The sequence below is a fragment of the Phacochoerus africanus genome, chromosome X, assembly GCF_016906955.1.
Source record: "Phacochoerus africanus isolate WHEZ1 chromosome X, ROS_Pafr_v1, whole genome shotgun sequence".
NCBI lineage: Eukaryota > Metazoa > Chordata > Mammalia > Artiodactyla > Suidae > Phacochoerus > Phacochoerus africanus.
This window is the reverse complement of record NC_062560.1, coordinates 13,878,069-13,887,689: the sequence shown is the minus strand read 5'-3', so window position 1 is coordinate 13,887,689 and position 9,621 is coordinate 13,878,069.

Sequence of the window (9,621 nt, the reverse complement as noted above, 5' to 3'; positions counted from 1 at the left end):
AAAGCTGACTTCTCACAGAAAGACACATAAACCAGTGGAGGAGAAATTAGATCTGTGGGCTTTTGGAGTTTGGAATATGTCAGAACATCTGAAATCACCCTCCCCTCCTCAGCCTGGTTTTGTTTTATTCATTTTACATAAAAGTTTATCTCTCACTTTGGATTTAAATCCATTGATAGGAAAGGATGCCTCAGAGCTGTCTTCTAGCATGACTGTGCAGCTTTTACAAGACTTCTAAAGCCTCATAATCATTGTAGTGAAATTTCTACAACAGAATTACTGGACCCAGAAATTATGGAATGGCCCTAGAACTCTCAACAGAATGCAGAGAGGGCTTGTGACCTCTGTAAACTCAACCTAAGAATGTAGATGATGCTTCTCAGCTCAGTGTTTCTGATTCTCTCCATAAAGCAAGAGGGATTCCTCTGGAACTAGGCTCAAGGATGGATATGTGCTTAATGGCAGCTTTATTCAGTTAGTAACAAATGGGAATACAATGGGTCAGGAAATACTGGAGGGGCCGTCTTCCATAGATTGCACAAGACCTCTATATGTGTCATGAAAGATGATGGTTGGCTGCAAACATACTATTTCTTGAGTTGTTTCACTGTTCAACTCCAAGACATCTTAAGGCTTACCAGCCTGATGAGTTCATTTCCAAGAACTGCTTCTCTTCTTTCTTGGAAGAGAAAATCACACTTCTTCAGTTCTAAGAGTCCTGATAATAGTTCTGGGAAAACGAACTTTTCAAACGCACTCCTAGGCTGACAAGAAGGAAAGAAATCTACAGAGGTCAAAGTGGAAGGGAAAGTGGGAATCCTAAGAATTGAGGAGGGGTCTATCTGGATTTCACCCTTAGAGTGTCTTGATGACCCTCAAGTTCTGTTTTAGAAGCTTCATAGGGCCCAAGGATAAGAAAATAAAGCCTAGGAAATACTACAGTAGAAACTTTAATAGGAGAACCCTCCATAAGGCTAGGACCCTGAAGATTTTCACCCTGAGGGATAGGGTGAAAAGTAAATCAACCCATAATGCAGAGGAGACAGCTCAGAAACTTCCTTGTCTCTGCCTTTTCTCTGGATGGAAGAACGGGAAACTAGACATATTGCTACTGTGGAATATTATACAGCAGAGAAAATGAATACACTGCAGCTCCATGCCCCAACTTGTACAAGACCTCTGTGTTTGGATAAATCTCAAACAACCCTGCTCGAAAAAGCAGCAAGTCACAGGGGAACACATATACGATTCCATGTAGATAGAGTTATATCATACCAGTCATACTGGATTAAAGACCCATCCTACTACACTATAATGTCATCTTACCTAATTATATCTAGTACAACCATATTTTCAAACAGGGTCACATTTGATATATCAGGAGTCAGGATTTCAATATATCTTTGGGGGGGGGCATAATTCAACAAATAACAGCTTAGGACAGCCCCTTACAACAAAAGATTATCCCATCAAAAATGTCAACAGTGCTGCTATTGAGAAATCCTGGAGTAAGACAAAAAGGAAAGCAAGGGAATGCTTAACATAATTTTGAACATCATTTGGGGGTGGGGGACTAAAAATAAGAGACTAGGAAGGGGCACAGAGGGCCTTCAGCTTGGCGGTGGGTGCACAGATGTGCATTTTATTATCTTCAAGTAGACATATATTGCATAAACTTTTTGACTGCATAATGAAATTTTTTTCAAGATAATAAAATTCAAAAATGTTGTGGTTACAGATAAATTATAAGTGTAGGGTAATAGGCATAGAAGCATTTGAATGCATGCATGTTTTCACACATTTTAAGTTTCCCACCAGGTGATGTTTGAATGTATTATTTAGGGTCTCAGCCAGGAGCAATGGTAAAAAATAGGCCATGCAGTTTGCCAGGTGTGAGCTACCTGAGGGCTTCTTATGATGATGATGCCATAGGTGTTGAGGGTTCCCCAGTTGTTGGGGGTTCCCTGATTCCGGCAGAGCAATGCTCTTTTCAGCTGCAGTTCCGTTACTGAAGAGAGATGAGGACCTACAGACACACACATTACATTTCACTTGTGATTGGATCTCCTCTCCCAGGCCCTGAAACTGCCAATACAATGGATGCAAGTGTGAGATCTGGAGGCAGATGGCCTGGGTTTGCATCCTGGCTCTGCCACTTGCAGAGTGGTCAAGTTCATCTCTCTGGGCCTCTGTTTTTGCCCTGGCAAAAGGAGAATATTACTACTACTTAATAATAGGATTCTTCTGAAGAGTAGATGAGGTAATGTGTATAAAATGGTAGAGCACTGGTGGCACAAGTTAAACTTTTAGTATTGTTAGTTACCATCATTGTCATTATTGCTGTTATTATCTCTGCCTTATCTCCTTTGGTGAGGCTACTTGGACACCGTGAATCTGTGTTTTCATCATCCTCATTCTGTTTTTAAAATTGATATATAGTTAATTAAAATTAAATTTAAAATTGATAGTAAATTTATAGTTGTATTAATTTCAAGTATACAGTGAAGTGATTCATATATATATGTATATATACATAGAGAGAAGCTGATTTCAGATTCTTTTTTATTATGCCTTATTACAAGATAATGAGTATAATGAGTATAGTTCCCTGTGCTCTATAGTAGGTCCTTGTTGTTTACATCTTTTATATATAGTAGTGTGTGTATTTTAACCCCAGTCTCCTAATTTATCCCTCCCCATACTTTCCCTTTTGGTAAAGATAAATTTGTTTTCTATGTCTTTGAGTCTATTTCTGTTTTGCAAATAAGTTTGTGTCATATTTGGATTCCACATATAAGTGATATAATATTGTATTTGTCTTTTTCTTTCTGACTTACTTTACTTAGTATGGGAAACTCTAGGTCCATCCATGTTGCTGCAGATGGCACTATTTCATTCTTTTTATAGCTGAGTAGTTTTCCATTGTCTATATGTACCACATCTTTATCCATTCATCTATTGATGGACATTTAGGTTGCTTCCATGTCTTGGCTATTGTGAACAGTGCTGCTATGAACACTGGGATGTACTGTCATCATGTTCTTTTTTAAAACCAAGACAGGAAGTAGACCTCAGCAATCAGCTTCTCCTTGCTCCTTCTTTTCTTTCTTTTTTTTTTTTTTTGGTCTTTTTAGGACTGCACCCAAGGCATATGGAAGTTCCCAGGCTAGGGGTTAAATCAGAACTATAGCTGCCAGCCTACATACCGCATCTACAGCAACATGGGATCCGAGCCACATCTTCGACACATACCACAGCTCACGGTAATGTCGGTTCCCCAACCCACAGAGCAAGGCCAGGGATCAAACCCTCGTCCTTATGGATACTAGTTGAATTCGTTACTACTGAGCCACAGCGGGAACTCCTTGCTCCTTCTTTAGCTCCCCTTATCTCCTCTCATAGAGGAACTCTCCCAAGCCCCATTACAATAGCCTGCAGTGGAGAGAGGCATGGTGAGAGGGTTCCACAGAGGAAGAGATTTCTTCCATTCCTCCAACAAATACCGTGCTCTCTAGGATGAGGCGGGGGTGCTACACTGTGAACTGGGTGACTCATGGTTCTCTCTCCATATCTGCAAGTTATGCTTCTCCATGGAAGGTGAAGTTGTGATGGTTTCAAGTTATACTAATAAAATATGGCTAGCTGCTATAAAGAATTACAAAAGGTGGAATCATTCAAACACAAAAGAAGTTTATTTTTCCATAAAGTCAAAAAGAAGTGTTCCTAATTGGCAGGAAGCTCCTGTTCCATCTTGTGGCTCTGCCATCTGCAACACATGGCTTCCAAGTCACCAAGCTCATTTGCACAAAGTTGGCAGAGGGAAGAGAACTTAGAAGATCATATCGAGAGTGATTTTGATGGGCCAGGTATGTAGCAGACACACATTATTTCTACTTACCTTCCACTGGATATATTCCAGTCACATGGCCACATGTAACAGCAACAGAGGCTGTGATTGGTAGAATAGTTTGGAAGGAGTGGATGGGATTTGGTGAACAGCTAGCATGGGAAGGAAGATTGAATAATATATGCCCAATGCATATCACACATTTCACAGAATTTTGGTGGTGGAGGGAGAGGGAGATGCCTCTTTCTTAGAAAATCATTGCCAAGGTTTGCAGTGCACGTCATGTGGAAGAATATCCTGTCCTCTAAAATCTGATTTTACTGAGCAACGCTAAACGTAGGATTGCTGAGGGTTCATCAACTCCAACAATCTATCCAGAGGGGCCCAATATTCCATCCTGAGCATTTCATGTAGTGAGGCTAGGGTAAGCAAAATTAGGATTTCAGCTCTTTCTGGAGCTTCCTTGTTTCCATGCTTCCTCACCAGAGGAAAGATATTAACACTCTCAATGGGGTTGAATAGCAGACATCTTCCTGACATTATCTGCTGCTTGCTCTGACTACTGGCAAGCACAAGGGTCTCAGCAGCAGGAGATCTTTGCATTCAATGTAGCACAACTTTGCCAGGCATTTTGCTGCTTTTCTTACACTTGAGATACCTTGTGGCATCCAGGAGTTTATAAGAAATGCAAAATCTCAGGCTCCACCCCTATTCAGTCAGATTTGCATTTCAGCAAGATCCCCAGAGGAATCCTATGCCATTTAAAATATCAGAAGGGGGACTTCCCATCGTGGCTCAGAGGTTAATGAACCCGACTAGTACCATTAAAGACTTGGATTCAATCCCTGGCCTCTCTCAGTGGGTCGGGGATCCGGCATTGCCGTGAGCTGTGGTGTAGGTTGCAGACATGGCTCGGATCCCGTGTTGCTGTGGCTGTGGTGTAGGCTGGTGGCTGCAGCTCCAGTTCAACCCCTAGCCTGGGAACCTCCATATGCCATGGGTGCATAAAGGACAAAAGACAAAAAAAAAATACATAAATAAATAAATACACAAATACATAAATATCAGAAGGGCTGCTTCAGGACACTGACTCTTAAGCTTGGTTATAGATTGGTATCACCTGGGCAGCTTCAAAAATGGTGACGTTTGGATCCACCTGCAGAGATTCAGGTGTAATTGGTCTGGGCTATGGCCTGGGCTTTGGATCTATCAGAGCTCTTCAAGTGATGTCATTTTGCAGTTAAGTTCAAGAACCACCATTTTACATGGTCTACTCTTTCTCACCAAAAATTCCTCCTTGATTAGTGTGGGCACGTGCTTCAAGGATTGTTCCAGTGTGTGTTTGATACCTAATTCACCAGCCCAGAGCCGTTCGCCTTAAACTGAGAACGTCTAGGGCTATTGTGTGGACCTCAGTCAGTAGAGCAGCAGCAGCTGGACTCTGTGTTCTTGCAAAAGCCTTGGGCTGAGAAACAATGACTCTGTTTTATTCCATAAAGGCCACTGTATGTACCCACTGCCACCACTACCACCTTCTTTCTGGTTGACACAGGCTTGGCTAGAAAAAAAAAAAGAGTTTCAAATCATTTTTTTTTCTGTTCCCCTGTATCATTTTCTCAGAATACACCATCGCTGTAATGTTCTGACTTGGAGACAACCTTGTATTTCAGTTTTGAAATCTGCACAGAAATAGATAAGTTTACTGGCATTTTTGTGTTCCAATTCATGAAAGATCCTAATAATGCCAGAAGACATCCCTGCCTTTAATTTTATGCTCCACTCCAACCCCATTATATGCTTAATAAGCAGTGAAAGAATAAACCTGGGTCGCTCATGTCTGCTTGGTAAAAATGAAAAATGTGCAAGAAAATTGCTCTTAGTGTATAAAACTTGGCCTGCATTTCTTCTTAGGCTGTGCTGCCCTATGTTCATTTTCATTCACAGTCAGCCAGCAAAGCCCAGGGCAGTGGTTTACCTGTGGGCTCTAAGCCTACATCACCATTATCCCCTGAGAACTTGCTAGAAATGCAAATTCCACCACCCACCCTGGGTGTTTAAACAAGCCCTCCAGCTGATCCTGATGAACACTCAAGTTTGAGAAATGCTGGCCTAGAGGTTAAGTTCAGCTCAGAAACAAACAGAGCACGCTCTGCCATGCTCCATCTCCAAAAGTAAGTTTTTCAACCTCTGCTAATATCACTTTCCTCAACTGTCAAGTAGCAATAATGATAAGAATGGTACATAATCTGTGGAGTTGATAGTTTTAACTGCGATAGTGCAAGGAAGGTCCTTTGCAGGCAGATATCCAATGTCCTTTGAAGTGTTAATCATTCTTATTTACTATTACTCAGCTGATTTTATATTATCATTTATGTTTTTATAAATGGTTTTCTATTAAGTACAGGACAGTGGAATTGTCTTAGGTAGTACAGATTCACAGTAGGACAAGGCTCTACACTCACCCCCAAGGTGTTTTGGTTTGTTTGTTTGTTTTTGCTTTTTAGGGACTCAGTAGCAGCATGTGGAAGTTCCCAGGCTAGGGGCTGAATGGGAGCTACAGCTGCTGGCCTAGGCCACAGCCACAGCAACACGGGATCTGAGCCACATCTGTGACCTACACCACGGCTCACAGCAACGCTAGACCCTTAACCCACTGAACGAGGCCAGGGATCAAACCTGCAACCTCAAGTTCCTAGTCAGATTCATATCCACTGTGCCACGATAGGAAGTCCACCCCCAAGGGGTTCTTGATTTAAAGGAAAAGTCAGGGAAAGCAGAGTTCCTATCTGGAGTAAATAAGGGCTTAGATGGTGTTCTCTTGGGGGCGGAGTGGTCTGGGGAAGGCAGGGAGAGAAACAGAGTGTTCGGCTATGTGGCATACGTGGTGGTGAAGAACATAAAGAAGGAGCAGACTTTGATGTCCCCAAATATGCCTCTCTGCCATAAGGATTATTTTGAGCTAATTATTGTTAAGAAACAGCATACCCAGGAGAATCTCTGGAACCCAAGTAAAACTGACCCTTTTGAAAGATATTTACATGTATAAGAAAGCCTCCATTTGTAAGGGTGGATCCCTCTCTGTATCCCCAAGAGAAAGATGATTCTAAATCTTTAGAAATTCTATCAGTAGTGAAGGCATTGATTTAAATTTGGATAATAATCTTACCCTTGTTTACTGTGCTTTTCCTTTAACCCCCCACCTTAACCACCTCCTGTCAACCCAACGTCTTTTGTCTTTAACTGGAGACAGTATTTAAGGTGGTAGTTTGGACCCTTTTAGGAGTTACTCAGTTTTCCTGGATCTCTCCCACGTATAGAGGAGGTATCCGTGCTGTTAAACTGCTGTTTGTTTTTCTCCTGTTAATTTGTCTTTTATCACTGGGGAGTCTCAGTCAAGAACCTAGAAGGGTAGAGGGAAATGATTTTACCTTTCTTCAAACACAATGTTGAGTCTGGAAGCAGCAATTCCAAGGCCAGGTCAGCCTCACCTGGTTGTGAAGCCCAAGGGCGCATCACTTAACTCTGGGCTTTGGGTTCTTAATTACAAAATCATGGAGTGGTCCAAGATCAGTTTCAACAGTCTTCCTGCTGCAGACTTCTAAGCTTTAAAACTAAAAACAACTATACTTCAGTTAAAAAATACTTTTAAATAAAGAAGTAAAAATGGCTAAAAACAATACAATGCTCCTTCTTCCAAAAAAAAAAAAGCCATGTTGTAATAAGATAAAAGATAAATAAAAAAACACATTTATAGATCAGGAAGATTGAAATGAGGGAGTTCCCCTTGTGGCTCAGAGTAAATGAACCTGACGAGGATCCTTGAAAATGTGAGTTTAATCCCTGGCCTCACTCAGTAGATAAAGGATCTGGTGTTGCCATGATCTGTGGTGTAGGTCAAAAATGCAGCTTGGATCTGACATGTTGCTGTGGCTGTGATGTAGGCCGGCAGTTGCAGTTCTGATTCAGTCTCTAGGTTGGGAACTTCATATGTCTCTGGTCCAGCTGTTTTAAAAAAATTAAAATGAATGTGCAGATGGGGACTGATGTATAATAAAGAGTTTGGCTGGCCCTTTCCCCTGTAGTTTGTGAGAGGGAAATTTTAAACCCTTCTATGTGTTATTCATGGTGGGTCATTCAACTACAACTGGATTTCTGCTTAGAAGACGACTCAGGATGGGGCCGATTTGAGATTAGACCAAAATGTTATTAGAGGCTTTGAACCAGGGGATATCAGCTGGACCTCCAGCGAGAAGAGGGGGACTGGATATAGAGCTCAATGGTGTAGCCAGTTAATTATGCCTATGTAATGAGACTCCAGTAAAAACACTGGACACCAGTCTCCAGTGAGCTTCCTGGTCAGTGAACACGTGTGCCCTGATTCCACTGGAAGAGTGCAGAACAGCTCTGTGTTTGAAACCCTCCAAGACCTCACCCTACATGTCTTTTCATTTGACTGGTCCTCATTTATATCCTTTGTCGTAAATATGTAGTCATAAGTGTAGAGGCTTCCTGAATTCTATGAGTCACTTTCATGAATTCTGAAACATGAAGGAGCAGCAGGACTCCCTGAACCTGTAGCTAGTTGGTCAGACGAGAAGGTAGCTTGTGGACCACCAAACTTGCACCTAGCTTCAGAAGTGAGGGCTGTCTTGTGGAGGACTGCGCCCTTCTCCTGCTGAGTCTGCACTAACTCCAGGTAGTTATAGTCACCGAGGTATTGCAGAATAGTAGAGCTAAAACCAGCAGCTTCCTTCTTCTAGGGGGATAGGGAAATTGATGAAACTTCCATTTGCGTGTCTGTTAGCAATAATTGTTTGGCTGTCAGTTATCTTCGGCTTTATCAAGTCTTTAGACTTGTTAAATAGCTTTCATAGACTCAGAATGAGATGATGGGGAAGGGTAAGCTAGAGACAATGCATAGCTTCCCATTGAAGCACTAACTCTTCTTTACATGTTTTCTTTTTGAAAAGAAGAAATGGAACTTGACATGTCATAAACCCAGTCTCCTTGCATCTGGGAGAGTACCTAAAATCAGCTCTGGCTGACCAATAAACAATGTTCAAGCCCCAACTTTAAATCTTTACAGAGGTGAACTCCACCTCCACTGGTACCAGATCCTAACATAACAACCCTCCCAACTAGGATATTCTTTCAGATGTGTAACTCAGCACAACCCTGCACACCCTGTGGACATGAATAATCATGAAATTAGTAAATAAATAACTAAAACCCTCCTGCTCCATCCCTCAAGGCTGGTCTGTCTGCCACATAAAAGATAAAGATCTTATCCACAAAATAACCTTCCTTCACTTTGAGTCTTTCCCCCGTTTTACACTCTCCTTTCTGCATTTTCTGTCTGGTATTTCCCTCCATGCTCCCAACAGGTTTTTTTAATGTTATTTTTTCCATTTTGCAATCAGCTGCTGTTTCATATATGAAACCAGAAGTTCCGGTCACACAAGTCACATCCCGGGCATCCACGGTCAGCATCTTCCATGTGACTCCCAATCTCATGTTCACTTGACCTCCTGGGGATCCACATGTCTACCAAGAAAGAGGTACTTGGGGGTAAGTGCTCAGAGTCATGTGTAAATCATCCTTTAAGGTTAAAAGATATCCAGAGTTGGAATTCCCGCTGTGGCAGCGTGGGTAAAGGACTCAACTGTAGTGGCCCAGGTTGCTGCAGATGCATGGATTCAGTCTTCAGCTTGGCACAGTTGTTTAAATGATCTGGTACGGCTGCAGTTGAGGCTCAGATTCAGTCCCTGACCTGG